Raw genomic sequence first — 8,384 nt, 5'->3', positions numbered from 1 at the left:
ACCTTCGTTACCTTCTTCATTACCGCAAGTGGAGAATTTTAGACAGAGACAGAAAGAAGAATTGGAGAAATTTATACAACGACAAAAGGAAGCGGAACAAGCTTTTCTCCTACAGCAACAGCAGCAAGAAGAAGAGGTAAGAAAAAAACAACAGCAACAACAGCAAGAAGAAGTAGCAGCAAAGAAACAAGAGGGTGAAAATCAAACGGTCACGGTACTGTTGGACATTTTAGCGGAGTTAAGAAGTCTGAAACAAATGTATCAGACTTCTTTATTACGACCGAAGAGAATACGACCTTCCCGAGCTAAACACGTCAACCCTGTGATTAAGCCTACCGTACCACCCTTAGTGATTTCAACCCAATCATTATCATCATCATCAACATTACGCAGTCCAGAAGTAGGCCTTGGCCGTGGCAAAGGCATAAGGCAGTTAAAGTTGATTGCTTAAACTCACCCCTACGTTATAAAGAAAAAAGGCCCTTTTCAGGGCCACCCACATTTCTCGAAAAGAAATACAATTTCAATTTGCCAATAACTCAAAAATAAACCCCACCCATTTTACCCTTATAGTACGTGTCTGTGTATGAGTGCGTGAGTGTAGCTTCTTATTTTAAAATCAAAACTCAAAGACACTTACCTTATATCATTAATTTATTCTTTTCTCAATTTTTTACAATCCAATTCACAACACAACACTTTAATAAAAAGTTCATTGACTTCTTCTTTCTCCTTGTTTAGTCTCTCTGTTTTTTAAATTTCTTCACCGTCTTTTCCTCATTTTCTTCCCTTCTTCTTTTCTTCTTTTCCTGTTTCTTTGCCTCTTGTAAATAGAATTGTCTTCTTTCTTCCTCTTCTTCCTCTGAAGAATCCCTCTCTTCTTCCGAAGAATCCCTCTCTTCTTCTGAAGAATCCCTCTTTTCTTCTGACTCCTCTTGTTTCTTTTTTGGGCAATCTGGAGACCAATGTCCTTTTTCTTTACAATAATAACAGGTATCTTGACTTTTGTCTTTTTTAGTCCCTGTTTTTGTTCTTTTTTGACGGTCTGGACACTCTGAAGACCAATGCCCTTTCTTCTGACAGATATAGCAAGTATCTTGACTTTTATCTCGAAAGGAAGGAGAGTAGTCCGTAGGCTGGTCTGAAGAGAATTTTCTAATGACCCCTCGCAAAGCTCTGACGAAACGTTCCATCTGGTTAGTCTCTTCCATCGTTGTGCTCGGATTGAGAGTGAAATGAATAGTGAAAGGACAAGACACACACCCTTTTATATACGCTGGTCTGCTATGACTATAAAGTAGCTCATGGTGTTTGAACTTGAGTCATTTGACTTTTTGCTTTCAAGATGAAACGATCTAATTCATTTGAGAAGAAAGAAGAAGAAAGTAAGAGGCAGAAACGTGATCTATCGCCTCGTACCAGGGCTGAAATCTTGGCACAAATTCATGCCAGTGATTTTGAAGAGGACATGAGTGAACCAGAATCAGAACCCTCTAAAACAAGTTCACCACCCTTAGTCAACCCTGAAAAATACTATTCCATTCGAGAGACGGAAAAGCGCTCCTCTAGAAAATTTAGAACCACGGCTTACAAATACACGGTGAAGTTTAAAGATTTCAAGGCTGAAGTGCCGTTAGAGAAAGCAGAAGTGTTCATCACTGAGGTGTGGGATTCTTTGCTCACTGCACTCAAGCAACAATGTCAACCCAAAGAAGACGATGCTTGAGACTTTCCATACAACACGACGGTTTGAAATCCCCTGTTTGGATCGAGTTTAGCACCCCTGCAGAATTGACCGCTTCCAAAGTCATGGACAAGATTCAACACGTGCAACAATCTAATGACCAGTTTGACATCACCGATGGAAAAGCCACATTGGACATGACCCACGTCTCTCCTCCTCAAGGGACCGGACGCAAAAAGATGTTATTGGTGAACGACCTTCGCAGCATTAAGCGTAGCCTTATCCAAATTCACAATCGTCATGACCAGATGTGTTTAGCCCGTGCCATCGTGGTGGGACGAACCTATGCCAACAAGAACGACACGGTACAATGGAAAAGAGCCTGGAAAACTATTCAACGATCCGATCGAGCCAAACAACGAAATGAAGCAGAACTCCTGTTGCAACAAGCTGGCCTGTCCAAAGACACACCCTGTGGCATTCCTGAGATGCAAAAATTGCAAGATGCCCTAGCTCCACGTTACACCTTGAAAGTGCACCCTCAAGAAGTGCGCGGGTCTTTGTTGTTTCGAGGGCAAGACTTTAAGGACGGAAAATACATTCATGTCTATTATCACGATGACCATTTCGATACCATTACCACTATCACCGGATTCCTGGGATACGGTTATTACTGTGAGAAATGTGACCATGGTTATAATAATCGAGAGCAACACAAGCATTGTGGATCGAAATGCTCAGGATGTTTGGCCTCTTCACCCTGTCTGAGCGAAGAAACAGTGCCTTGTTCAACTTGTCTGCGCACGTTTGTTAGCCCTACCTGTTACCAACAACATCTGAAAACGCAAGGTTCACAGAAGAAATGTGCTTGTCAACTTCTGAGATTGTGCCCTACGTGTGAACAAGTCATACGTACCAATAATACCAAGGCACACGTATGTTCGGGAAAGAAAAAATGTCACATTTGTCACCACATCGTGGACTTGGAACACCAATGCTACGTGCAAAAATACCAGCCCCCACCAGAGAAAGAGGATGGTCACAAGAAGAAAGGCAATTTCATCTTTTTCGATTTCGAATGCATGCAAGAGACCGGCATTCACATTCCTAATTTCTGCGTGGCTCATCGAGCGTGCGAGAAGTGCATTCAAGAACCTATCTTCAGTCATTGCCCTCACTGTCGCAAGGTTCCTGGAGGGCGTGAAAAAATCTTTCGGGGACCGAACACGCTAGCCGATTTTGCCCAATGGGTCTTAGACCCCGTCGACAAGACGTGGAGCCAAGAGGACATCGAACTTTACGGAGATTGTCATCGCCATGCCACGGTGATGGCTCACAATTTCTCCGGATACGATGGACAATTTCTTCTCAGATACTATACGGAACAAGGCACCGAGCGTCCTAAAGTGACTTTGAACGGAGCCAAAATCATTTTCATGCAAGTGGGACAAGTACAGTTTAAAGATTCGATGAGCTATTTGGCCATGCCTTTGAGTCGAATGCCTAAAACGTTTGGAATGACAGAAATGGCTAAAGGGTACTTTCCACACTTTTTCAATACGGAAGCCAATCAACACGCCGTTCTACCCCATTTGCCTGAGGCTCACTATTACGACCCCGACAACATGCGTACCGAACAACGAGAAGATTTCTACGCTTGGTACCAGGCTCAGGTCGATCCTTTGAAAGAAGCTTGCACCATTGCCAAAGCGTGTTCCTTAGTGTATCGACAACGATTCATGCCTGAAAACACCGTGGCTGTCATTAGTCCTCAAACGACCCACTTTGTCAAACGTCAATACTCGGTCAAAGCCCTACGTTGGTTACATTACTTGTGCGACAAGGAAGACAAGTGGATTCAGCATGCCCGCAACGGAGGGGGCGAAAAGACCATCGGAACGTATTCGGTCGATGGCTGGGACTTAGAAAACCCCAAGATCGTGTACGAGTTTAACGGTTGCTTATTTCACGGATGTCCCGTCTGTTACCCTGACCGTGGCACTAAAAATCAGTTTTTGCAACGAACCATGGAAGACTTGTACCAGGACACTTGTCAGCGGCGCCTAAAGTTAGAACAGCAAGGATACCAAGTGGTGGAAATGTGGGAACACGAGTACGATCACCGTATGAAAATCGATCCCGACTTTAAACGCCTCGTGGAAAGTTACCAGTTCATGGACCCGCTGAACCCGAGGGATAGTTTGTACGGAGGAAGGACCAATGCCACCTGTTTGCTGTACCAAGCTGACGAAGAGAAATGAGAAGAAATCAAATACTTGGACGTGTGTTCGCTGTATCCCTACGTGTGCAAATATTGTCGCTTTCCTGTAGGGCACCCGCAATTGCTGACGGAACACATCGACCTGGTCAACATTCGACAATACGAAGGCTTGATCAAGTGCAAAGTTTTGCCTCCCACGAACCTATACCATCCCGTCTTACCTCACCATTGTCAAGGCAAATTGATGTTTCCCTTGTGCCGTACTTGTGCCGAAACGTGCAACCAAGATCAACCTTGTCAGCACAGCCAGGAAGAACGGGCCTTGACGGGAACCTGGGTCAGCGTGGAATTGTTCAAAGCTCTGGACATGGGATACCAACTGTTAGAAGTGTACGAAATTTGCCACTTTCCCAAGACACAACAATACCGCAAGGGTGACCCTACTCAGAAAGGCATTTTCGCAGACTACGTGGATGCCTTTTTGAAACTGAAACAAGAAGCCAGCGGCTATCCTTCCTGGTGTCACACTCCCGAAGACCAAATAAAATTCAAAGAGAAATACTACGAACAAGAAGGCATCACTTTAGACCACATCGAGAAAAACGAAGGCAGGCGATCGTTTGCCAAAGTGATGTTAAATTGCTTGTGGGGTAAAATGGCACAACGACCGTGTTTACCCAAGACGGAATATTTGACAGAACCTTCCCGCTACTTCCAGATGATTCACGACAAAACCAAATACATGAAACACGTGGACGTCGTTCGAGAGAATTTGATCTTGGTCAATTACGAAGAAGATCTGGACTTTGTACAAGACGACCCTTTTGGAAATGTCATCATTGCGGCTTACGTGACAGCTCATGCTCGCTTAAAATTGTACGAAGCTTTAGAACTGTTAGGGGAACGCGTCCTGTACTTTGACACGGACAGTTGCATTTACATCCATCACCCGATTCAACATCACCCTAACATCGAAGGAGACCGTTTAGGAGCCTGGACAGACGAGCATCCCGACGACAAGATTCTAAGTTTCGTCAGTTGCGGTCCCAAAAATTACGGCTACGAATACCGTGACTAACAAGGAGAAGTGCACACGACGTGCAAAGTGAAAGGACTGACTCTGAATTATCGTACCAGTCGAGCGGTCAACTTTGGGGTATTGAAAGAAGCCTTGCAATCGGGAGAGGATGGAAACTTTAAAGTGACCACCTATCAACCGAACAAGATTGTACGTTTACCCACTCACCACATCGTCAGTCGGCCCTTGGAAAAAGTCTATCAAATTGTATACCAGAAGCGAGTGCGACTTCCCAATCATTTCACCTTACCGTATGGACACGTCGTTATTGGTCTGTATATAAAAAAAAGGAACCCTAGGCAAGATCGATAGTTCATTGGGACTACCAAGACCGAGCGAACAAGATGAATACTTTGAAAGAGACATCGTTCCAGTTTGGGGATTGTAAAAAAGTTGTATCTTCCTCTAGTGTGACTAATACTGGATGGATAAGACCCAGGCATTGCGACGGAAAATGTCCGGAAGGAAACTGCGATTGTCCATGTGGTTACCATTGTAATTGCGTAACGGAGTTTGCAGACGAGTGCGATTGTGAGCCTTGCGATGGATACGATGTTGTACCTTGTGACCTGAGCGATGACGTAAAGCATCATGGGAACTTTGTTCTCACTACCCCTATCATGGAAAGTGATGTTGTGCGTGTCAAACCTGAGGGATGCGAAAGCGATGCCGCTCGTCCTCTTGGACATTTTACTGGGTTTCGTTTTCAAGGGGAATGTTCACCTTCACGTCTACCCCCCTACGGATGTCATCCAGCCCTGAGCAAACTCCTACCCATGTCACTCAACCCTCATCGAAACGAACCTGTGAAAGACGAATATTCGTTTCCTGTGCGTTTGTCGGAATACTGCGACTTTGAAAATCGTCTTCAATCGTTCAAAGGAAAATGGCCTAAGTATTTTGGAGGACCGACCCCCGAAGAATTAGCCAGAGCCGGATTTTTCTACTTGGGCGAAGGAGATAAAGTCAAGTGCTTCAGTTGCGGTGTGTCACTTCACCACTGGGAACCGCAAGATTCAGCCTACGTAGAACATGCTCGATGGTCACCGAATTGTCATTACTTACCTTTAGTGGGACCGAGACATTGAAGTAACTTCTTACTATAATAATCTGTTCATGGATACTTTGCTAGAGAACATTCGTGCCTTGCCTGTGGAGTTGAGGGAATGCATTTACCGAGAGCTGGTCAAAATACAAGTGAAACGTAAAGAACAATTGCATCCGTTACGTCACCGGTGTTTGAACCACTGGTACCTGAAGGCTATACAAGGATTGATTGAGTTGAAAGTGTTCCATTGGACAGACATTGATCAACGACCTCCTGGTTATGAAAAGGAATGGTTTGGTATTGACGATTCTATCTACTACATTGTAAACGTACTGCATCGAATTCCAGAGGAAGAGTTAACGAATTACCAACATCTTTCACGCAATGTCAACTTAGTGAAAGAGGAAACTTCTGAACGAATTGTAATGTGTAGATTAGTGGTGAAACGATTTAGATTCGACAATGAATTAAAACCATGTTTGTGCCAACAGTACATTTCTTGTGTCAGACCAAAGAGGATTTAGTATGACCTATTCATGGATACTTTGCTAGAGAACATTCGTGCCTTGCCTGTGGAATTGAGAGAATGCATTTACCGAGAGCTGGTCAAAATACAAGTCAAACGTAAAGAACAATTGCATCCGATACGTCACCAGATCTTTAACCACTGGTACCTGAATGGTATAAGAGAACTGATTCGTCAGAAATTCTTTCAATGGTCAGACATTGTTCAAAACTTTGAGGTCGCTAATGATCGACATGTTCATGATTATGGTTACTTCGAGATTCACCTAGTGCAACGCATTGAGGAAGACAAGTTAAAGGATTACAAACATATTTTACGTGGAATCTGCTTAGCGGAAGAGGAAACACCTAAACGAACTCTGACGTTTCGGTTACAGTATGCAAGATTTAGATTCCCTACTGGAGAACGAAGATCTCTGGCTAGAAAGTACGTCTATTGCATCCGAAAAAAAGAGAATATAAAAACAGGCTGCCATGCCACGGTTTATGTCACATGTCATCCAACAGATTCCGTGGAAGGAACTCAATGACCATATTCAAACCGTGGATCATTACCATCAATTATGACAAGAACTGTATCCATTCAATTTGGGACGACAAGTGGTGTGTGTCTTAGTGACTTGTTTTCTGGGATTTCGTTTACCAGCCGATTCTTTGTGGACTCTTTACGATCAGGAAAAAAAGATTCATCAACTTTTAGCTACCCAAGACGTGTATGACGATGTGTGTGTAGCTTGTGACTTACATCCCCATTGGACAGATGTCCGTGCCTGGAAAGAATGGAGTTTTGAGGCTTGGACCCAAGAAGTGGCCCAGTATGCACGAGAGTTGTTCAAGGAAAAAAGTTACTTTTCAACCCGTGTTAGTGACGGTGCCAGAAGAACCCGTCACCCAGGACAGGACTGTCGTGGACAGGCCTGAAAGACCCTTTCGGGAGGACACTTGTGTGACCTTACCCCCTACTATAGAACTGGTTAGAACATTACCCAAAACATGTGATTGTTGTACAGACACTTGTGTTTATTCCACGTTCATAGTTATCATGTGCCTTTTTATGTTATACTTAAGCCTTTGGCTTTTATGTATTTTTGTCTTTCGTATTCATGTTTGAAAAAAAAAACATTCAATAAACGTGTTCTGAAAAAGTATATAAACTCTTGTCTTGTTTGTTTTAGTGTCACAAGTGACATTTCTCACACCATGACTACCTCTGCTGTCTCTACTCCCTCTTCCTCTACTGTCAAAGTCATCGACGAACACTTAGATCGTGCCAGTTGGGAGGCTTTGTATCTTCGCCATCCCTTTAACATGCTCATTGCTGGACCTAGCGGTTCAGGCAAAACCGAATTCGTCAAACGTTTGATCGAACATAAACATCATTTGATCGATCGGCCACCTCAACGGATCGTGTGGTGTTACAAAGAGTGGCAATCGGCGTACAGCCTCTTGCGAGAAAGTCAAGGCGATTCCATCGTGTTTGTGGAAGGTATTCCTAAAGAAGACGACGGCATCGTCTCTGACTCCCGTCAAACCCATTTGGTCATTTTCGACGACATGTTAGGAGAAGACGAAGAAGAAATTAAATTGTGGTTCACGCGCAAAGGGCATCATCGTAATGCCAGTGTCGTTTACATCACCCAAAATTTGTTTCAACAAAGTAAAGCCCATCGCACCATCAGTCTCAATGCACATTACGTGGTCTTGTTTAAAAGCCCTCGAGATAAATCGCAAGTGCAAGTCTTAGCCAAACAGTTAGGAACGCCTTGGCTGACTCAGGCGTACGACGATGCAACTCAAACGCCACACGCCTATTTACTCGTCGATTTGA

Source organism: Sinohyriopsis cumingii, chromosome 11 (assembly GCF_028554795.1).
Source record: "Sinohyriopsis cumingii isolate HCF-2022 chromosome 11, ASM2855479v2, whole genome shotgun sequence".
Lineage (NCBI taxonomy): Eukaryota > Metazoa > Mollusca > Bivalvia > Unionida > Unionidae > Sinohyriopsis > Sinohyriopsis cumingii.
The sequence above is the reverse complement of the archived record's forward strand: the minus strand, read 5'-3'. Positions refer to the sequence as shown.